Genomic DNA, 8,949 nt, shown 5'->3' with positions numbered 1-8,949 from the left:
CATCCATAAGTAGCGAAGCTTAAAAATTATTAATGGATATCGGGAAAAATAAAGCAGTGTGATGCAATAAAAATTATACTTGAAAACTAGGTAAATCACAAAACCTTTAAAATCACGCAACCTTTAAAATAATGAAAACTTAAAAATCTAGGAATCTATCTAGTACCGCAATTAATAGACAAATCTTAATCAATAGAAGTAGAGAAAATCACAAAATCTTAAAATCTAGGAATAGATCCTGCACCCCAATTAAATCTGAATAAAACTTGGTGAAAATGTGTAGAATGTAAAATCAATTAATTCCTGAAAATTTCAGCTCTCTATCTTGAAGGAATGGTGAAAATCACGATATCGTGAAAATCTAAGAATCGATCTAGCACCCCAAATAAAAGACAGACTGGCAAAAAATGTATAGATTAGATGGGCGTTTGTTATAGGAATCTTCACATCGTATTACAGACACTCTTCCACTCATATTAAAATATAAATCATATAATTAACACAAGTTTTGCTAGCCACGAGGAGCCGAAGGTTCAGGTTAACAAAATTTGTATTAATATAATAATTTATAATTTTTCTTATTAATATCCGCGGAAAGCTGACTATAATACGATGGGATAGAAAACTTTTCATCTGATCATGGTTTAAATATACTTTACGGAAGCGCCAATTACATTTTAGTATTAATCAATTAGTTAATAACATAATAAAATAGGAATTCCTAATTATTACAACTATTTTTTTATGAGATCAATATATCTATCTACTAATTTTAGCTGCCAGCTGTTGAAAAAAATTTATAGAATAGGAGCAGCTGTGACCATTTTAGACAGCTTAGAATTGCAGCTTAGACATTTTATGCAAATAGTTTTAAATAAACAAATTGCATAAATGTCCATGATTTTTACAAATCATCATTACTATAGAAACGAAAATCAATTATTGTATTTATCATCTAGTTTGGATTATGAAAGAAATAATTGTATTGATAAAATGCGACGGGGATGCAAGGGGCCCGGGGTGTTAGCTTTAAGGGGGTGTATTTTAGTAATAGAGATAATCTAAAGACATATTGTCTAAATCAGCTAATAGGATATTAGTGATGGTACATCTCACTCATGTCTTAGTACTTAGGGCATAATTTTTATGAGTTAGATATAATTTGTTGCATTTCTTATGATAAAGCTTTTCTTGAGTAAATTATATTGTTTAAACTTCTTCCCTCGTATAATGTGAAGGACTTGAAAAGCCACATAATAAGTTAGTTAAGAATAATTGAATTTCTTAGAATAAAGTTAGCTTTCTTAAAATCATATTGTCAAAAAAATTAATTGCGCATTTTCTTGAATAACAAAAAATAAACAATGGTTTATGTCTGCAAAACATCCCTTTTAAGATTTACAAAAAATGGGGGCAGGTGGCTTATATCTATTATCTTAATTTACTTGAAGTGTATGCAACCTCTTGTCTGTCCACATTCTACATTATCAACATCCTTAAAAGATAGTAAAGCTTTCTGCGACTGAAAATTGTCCCACAAATTATTATTTTTAACAAATTTAACCCTTACAGATCGGGCCCCAATTCCCACCTTAATAGATCGGGGGGGGGGGGGGAGTCATATTGACCCCCTCCTCTATCTCGGCTCCTGTTCCAGTTAGAGACATAAAATTTTTTTAGGACGAACTTTTATTTTTTATAACAAAAAAATTTCTTTTTCCGATCATCGCCGAAAAATGGCAAATAACGGAAACCGCCATTTTTGGCGGTAAAACGGCGGTTGGCAGCGCAAATTAATATTTTTATCTGTTTATTGTTGCTCAAGGATTTACCAAAAAAATTTATAGGTCTCTAGCTGTAATAGATATTCATGATATATGTCTGTAGTTAGAGCCGGACAAAAAGTCGGTTTGGTAGCGGTCAAACGGTCATAACACCACTTTTCTCAGGAGGTCATTGATATCTAAGTATTCACCAAAAAAATTTTAGGTGAAAAGTCATAATGTAGAAATAAAGATTTATTTAGAATTTTTTCAAAATTTAGTGCCACCTAACTGACTTTGACTGGACGCCACGACTGACACAGACCAGATATCCTTGCCGACGTATAATTATTAAACTTAAAAAGTCATAAAGTCGCAACTCTCTATCTTACCTACAAAAAAAAATGATATTGAAAAAACTAGAGGGGGGGGATTTAAAAACGAAGCTTTTCTAAAATTAGGGTTGGTCCGTCCATACATCCATCTGTATGTAACAAATAGCTTTTTTTGTTAATTTAGGCATGTTAGAATTGTCCTATTGATTTCAAACTTTGCATGATGATTCCTATAGGTGTTAGGTACGAGTTAGAAAGCAAAGCAACTCTGTGATTTCAGCAGATTTACCTAAAATTCTGTTTCGTTCAACTTTAATACATTTATATTCTGATTATTCAGTTCTGACACCATATAAGTGTCAATGTTCGTTTGACCTAACATTTCAGAGCTTAGCTTTTATGGATGTTGTCACCCTTGTTTTCTAAGCAATATCTGTAAAAAAAACTACCAATATCTATGTCATAATCCTTACTGTAAAATAACACAGTATAGAAATTAATCTCTCAAAGTATTTCTGTCACATTTATTTAGAAAATATATTTATAGTAGCGAAGCTTCTCTATAATTCCGTCTGTCCGTCCGACTTTTTTTCTGTCCGTTAGGACACGGAAAGTGCGAAACATAATTTTCTCGGCTTTTATTCAAAATACAAGAATTTTGGGTATTTATATATTTTTTTTTAAATTTCTCCATATGTTCCTATTTTAAAACTTTTTGTAGAGAAGAGTATAAAAATTTAATTTTCCGTTGTTCTAAGGGATTTTTGTAATTAAAGATGAAAGGACAGGTTGCTTTTTTGATTTTTTATATATTTCCCTATAACTTTGGTGTTTTTGGTCCGATTTTCAAAATTTTTGTGGATAATTGTATCAAAATCAAATTACCCGATGTTTTGAATATACAGTCGGTCTTACAATCATGTTTACAAAATATAAATATCAAAAAGGTCCTATGACAACGCAGGAGTCACAAACGTCGGAGTGGACAAACGCAGGAGTGGACACCTAACCTAACCTATTTTAAACCATATTTTAGGTTTTAAAATGCCTAACACCTGCGGGGGGCTTATTTGAATATTCATATCTTAACCTAACCTAACATGTGTAGAAATACTAACTTAAATTAATATTTTAACACTCCTGCGTTTGTCCACTCCGACGTTTGGGACTCCTGCGTTTGTCCTGGAACCATCAAAATTATGTTAGAGAGGTTTTGTGATATTTTCTCCAATGACCCATTCTTTATTTTTATTCATGATCTTTAAATCTTCTTGTCCGTATTCCCATCAATGATTTTTTGTGCTTTGCTGCTTATGGAAGTTGTTATCCTTGTATATAAATCTAGTTATGTCAAATTTATTTAGAAAATAATGATAATATATTTTTATATTTTTATTAAGAGCAAGAATTATCTTCAATAATGGTCAATACATCCAGTCGAGAGAGAGAGGGGACAATAGACAGTTTATTACACTAGTCACCAAAGTTTTAAATAACGTTTTCTTATTCATTGGCCTAACATCTTTGGGGTCTTTAGTGTATTTTGATTGGTTGATTCATTTAATCAACAGAAGGGTTAATTTTGTGTTTCAACATTGAGGATGTACATTAATTTATCGGCTATTGTCTTATCCTTTTAGATCCCTGCAATAATAACATCTTTGACAGTAGCAGATTAAAATATACATAACTCTTTCTGAATATTTTTATCTTTTCTTTAATAAAATATGGTATGCTTTTTAGTAATTGTTTTCAACTTAAAATTATTTTATGCAAAACATTAGTATTCTAAAGACTTTACTTTTATGAGTGTTGTCATTCTTGTTTTCATTATATATTTTATTATTATACCTACGAAAGCCGTCTGAAAATAAATTAAAAATCCACAGATTTTATAATTCTTTATAACATAAATATGGTATAACTATATGTAAAATTTGAAATTAAAAGGCTGTCATTCCGTAAGTCATTATGTGGGTCTGTCGGTCAGTTTATAACGCTATTGGAAAAATTGTGATTTTCTCCACTGCTTTTTAGGATAGGCTCCTGACTTTTAATGTAAAGATATGCCAATAATCATATAGCATATAAGGGGGGGATTTTTAATACAACCATCTCGTAATCAGTGAGCAAATGGCACTTAGAATTCGAATTTTGATCTGGAATTTTGTATGAGTAATCCTTAGTAGGTCTATTTTCCCTAAATTGAACAAAAAGTTGAAAAAGTAACAGCTAACGGCTGGCGGCTCAGCAGTTTAGCCATTTTTAAAACTATTTTCAAGGGAAATCATCACGAAGCCTATCCCTACATAATACTCTATGCTGCTCCAAAACGTTTTCAAACGGTTCTAGCTGCTAGTTGCTGGTACTAGAAATCTAAAAATGTTTTTTTTTGTATCATTTCACATGATTTAAAGCAAAAATATGTTTCAAAAAATTGATTTCTACATAATTTATGGCAGATTTGCCCTAAAAATAGCCAAAAAACGGCTAAACGGCTGAGCCGTTAGCCGTTACTTTTTCAACTTTTTGTTCGATTTAGGGAAAATAGACCTACCAAGGATTACTCATGGAAAATTTCAGATCGAAATTCGAATTGTAAGTGCCATTTGCTCACTGATTACGAGATGGTTGCATTAACCCCCCCCCTCCTTTACTTTGTACGATAGTCTATATTTAAAGAATATAAAACTTATGTGAAAGGTTTTTTTATATATGACAACTAAACATCTGCTATTTAAATCACTTTGACCGTCCATTCATGTTTTTTTTATGCAGCACTACTTATGGATGTTGCAATCCTTCTTATTATGCAGTTTTTAAATAGTCAGACTAATAATTGCAATTCTATAAATTTGTCTGAAGATTTTTCAAATAATAAGCGGATGCACGAACAGCTGTCAGTATAAAACAGCTTTTTTTCGTTCCAATTCACCACAATTGCTCTTCGTCCTATTTGATATAAATTCAATAATATTGTATTTTACAAACGAAATATACATTCCAAAACTTTAAACTTGGTCAACCTATCGCGTGCACATCTATATCACCAAAACAAGGATGACAACATCAATAAAAACAAAGCTCTGAAACGGTAGAACAAACGTGCATTGATACTTTTAGGGCGTCAGAACTGAATAAGCATATTGTAAATGTACAAGTCTAAATAAAATTGTAAGCATATTTGTTGCAAAACTCATTAAATACAACGTTTTAGGACATGATTATATAGATGCCTCGCATAATACCTTGTCTAAAAGGGAGGGATGAAGGGGATAAGTGGGAAAGAAAAAAGAGATGCCTTATAGACGTATATTTATGACGTCACACATAACACTTTCCGCTGTCCCAAGGACTTTATTCCAAGATATAGGATGGTATCTTCCAAAATAAAATAAAATTTGTTTTGAATGGCGTCCTATACGTTTATATGTTTGTTTTCTTAAATTCTTTCAATATTCTTGTGCTTCGCTATTTATGGATGTTGCCACCCTTGTGTTTAATAAGATTTGTTACTTATCTTCAAAATAATCTATTTTGAAGATAAATTATATTTAGATTTAACGATCAAATTTTCACTAAAATATAAATTATAGAAAAAAACTAAAAATACTAACCAAAAAAATCTTCCATTATTAAATGATTGGAAGTATATAAAGCTTTACTATAGTTAGGATCGGTCCGTCCGTCCGTCCGAAAACGATAGCTTTTAATTTAGGCATGTTATAAATGTCTAATCGATTTCAAAATTTGCATGGTTCCCCTAGTAGTTAATGAATCAACCAATCAAAATCTCTACAAAAGTCTCCATAGTTGCTAAGCTAACGAATAAGAAAACATTATTATAAAACTTTGTCCCCTCTTTCTCAATTATTCATATACAATACTTTCCAATTATTGAAAATTATTATTATCAGTTCTCAAATGTCTTGAATTTCATAAAATTATAACTTGAAATTGCTGCGCTTGATATGGACATGACTGTTTTGATAAATTTCCACTAAAATTCACAAAAAAAACACTGTAGCTATACTTGCATGTTAAATTCACAAAACAAAATAAAAACTACCAACAACACCGTCTTAAAACCGACAACAACACGCTTTTTAGCGCTTTAGGGATTTATGGTTGGGGGTGTGTTGAGGGGCAGGGGGGGGGGGGAGCGTAAAAGAGAAAGAAATCAAATATTTCTTTTTTTTTATTGTTATATTAGTTTTATTATCGATCACTTAATTTCTTATTAATAAATCATTTAAATATGTTTTTGAAATTAAAAATATTTTTCAAGTATTTAAAGTTACCAACACTAAAATATTGACCTAAGAAGTTGGATACGAAGTTGGATATAAGTCGACTTAGCTTACGCTTTAAAGTGCATGGATTTGTGTTCTGCAAATAATTTAGTTCAATAGTAAAAAACATTAAGGTAATACCTATTATTTAGCAAGGATTTCCAAGCTTTTTTTTGGAAGTGGAAGTTCTCAATAAAGTTGGGGGGGATTTGATTTGAGTTTTAAATGTAGTTCATACCTTCCCCCCCCCCAAAAAAAAAAAAAAAATGACACTTGTGTAAAGTGCTTTTCACAATTGTTGAGGGGTTAATACACCAACTAATGCAGTTTTACTCACTTTTTCCGAATCAATGATGAAATAAGCCTTTTAATACTTTTAGAAGAAGGTGCTATTATAAACATCCTTAGTTTTAACAAATAGCTCATTTTTCAACTAATTAGAAATTCAAAACTGTTTTATGGAAGATTTATCCCCCTCTTTGGAAAAAGAACCAAAAAATGTAGGGCTTATGGACAAGAGAGGAGTGGGGAAGGGAAGGAAATGCATATTTTGCCTTTTCCTTCCTTTTTTTTCACAGTAGAAAAAAATGGAAAATGGAAAGAAAAAATATTTTAATTTTGGTTACGTACATATCAATCCTGAAGCTTAGAATCTGCGGCCGCAGTCCAACGCAGTTTTATAATAATCTGCTAGTGCCCTAAAGGCTGCAGTTAAATTTCTAACGATAGGCAGCCAAAATTTTTTCTCAACAATTTGCTGCCTCAACCAGTAGCTGTGCCGTTTAAGAGTTTTATATGACAAAAATAGTATATTGTTTTTTTTCTATTAGGCACTATATTTTTGACTAGCGGCTACGCCACCTAGAGGACTCTAGGGGCACTTGAGGATGGGGGAGTCGAATTTGATTACCCAATTTCTTATTTTAGATTTCGAAAGAAAAATTTTAAAAAATATTTTTGGGGGGTGGAAATTTTTTTTTTTTGGGGGGGGGTTATTTTTAATTTTTTGGGGGGTTAGGGGTGTCCCACCCCCCAAGAAAATAGTTATAAACCTTCCCGGGACCTATGAGAAGCTACCCTGTTAATGAGAACCCGATCGGTTCAGTGGTTAGCGAGATCCTTCGGGACACACAGACAAACATCCTGTTACTTTTGTATAAGGATTTTAACCTGGGATCTTAAGGGATAACAATGGTCGAATATATCCCGAAAATGATTTCTCTGTAGATAAAAAATTTCATTTGAAAAGTTTCGACACTTCTTAGAAACCAACCCATCAATTCAATAAAAGTATTCAAAGTTTTGAAGCCAACAAATAAGAAAATATGGTTACTTCTTTAAGAAATATAAGAACAACGAAATTTAAAAAAAAAAACATTAAAAAATTAATTTTTGTTTGAAATATTTCATAGTGTTTGCAACACTTGTTGTGTATCTCTTTCTCTCTTTCTTTCTTTCTTTTTTTTTTGTCTGTTTCTCTATCTCTTTCTCTCTCTCCATCTATTCTGACACATTCCTTAACCAATCTGGTAAGGATAGGTCGCTCTCTCTCTCTCTTTCTCTCTCTCTCTCTCTCTCTCTGTTGTCTCTCTTCTCTCTTTCTATCTCTCTTTTCCTAGGCTAGGTCGCTGGTTGTTTTTCTTCAGCCGTTTGCGCCCCTTGTTGACCTTGTTTCTTACGCGCACGCACACACACACACCATAAGCGCACATATCCTTCCTAACCTTTATTGAGCGCTATATATGTGCGTACAGATACAATCATATTAAAGAATAAAGTAAACAACAGACATACATTCGTTTAAGTAAAGGTCTTATTAGAGTTAAATTTGAGTAATATAAGCTTTACATAAAAACTATTTATCTCTAATGTTTAACCTTGAAAAAAATATAAAATATTTTCACATGTTTCTTAGATTATTGATCTATTTTTGCGTATTTGCGTACATTATATGTATGTATGGGTGTGTGTGTGTTTAATATGAATGGTATATTTAGATTGGTTCTTTGGGTGTGTAATGAATAAAATGAACTTAAGAATCTAAAGGAACAAGATAATAGCCGATAAATTGATATACATCCTTAATAATGTTACATAAAATTACCCTTCTGTAGATAAATATTAGTGGTTGATACGTTTGAACACCCAAGCTAAAGAACCAACCAAACAAAATTCACTACAGTCCCTAAAGTTGTCAAGCCAACAAATTAGAAAACGGTATTATAAACCTTGCAGACTAGTGTAATATACAGCCCATCGTCCCCTCTATCTTTGGGTAAATTTACATAGGGCATAATTTATAATTATGGTATATCCGAGTGTCTTATCAAACTATTATAATTTTTATTACATAAAAATTAACATACTAATATATGAGTCTGTCTGTTTGTCTATGTGTAGTGTGTACTGAAGAATCTCGCTGACCGCTGATGATTCTTCTTTTCAGTGAAGCTTCTTATAGGGATACAAATTTATATTCGGACGACAAATATTTTGCTTGTGAATATGTCAAAAAAACATATATTTTCAGGGAAGTTGAATATGGTTCTGCTAAAATCA

This window comes from Acartia tonsa, chromosome 13 (assembly GCF_053477335.1).
Source record: "Acartia tonsa isolate MP-2025a chromosome 13, ASM5347733v1, whole genome shotgun sequence".
NCBI classification, from domain to species: domain Eukaryota; kingdom Metazoa; phylum Arthropoda; class Copepoda; order Calanoida; family Acartiidae; genus Acartia; species Acartia tonsa.
Note: the sequence above shows the minus strand (reverse complement) of the source record.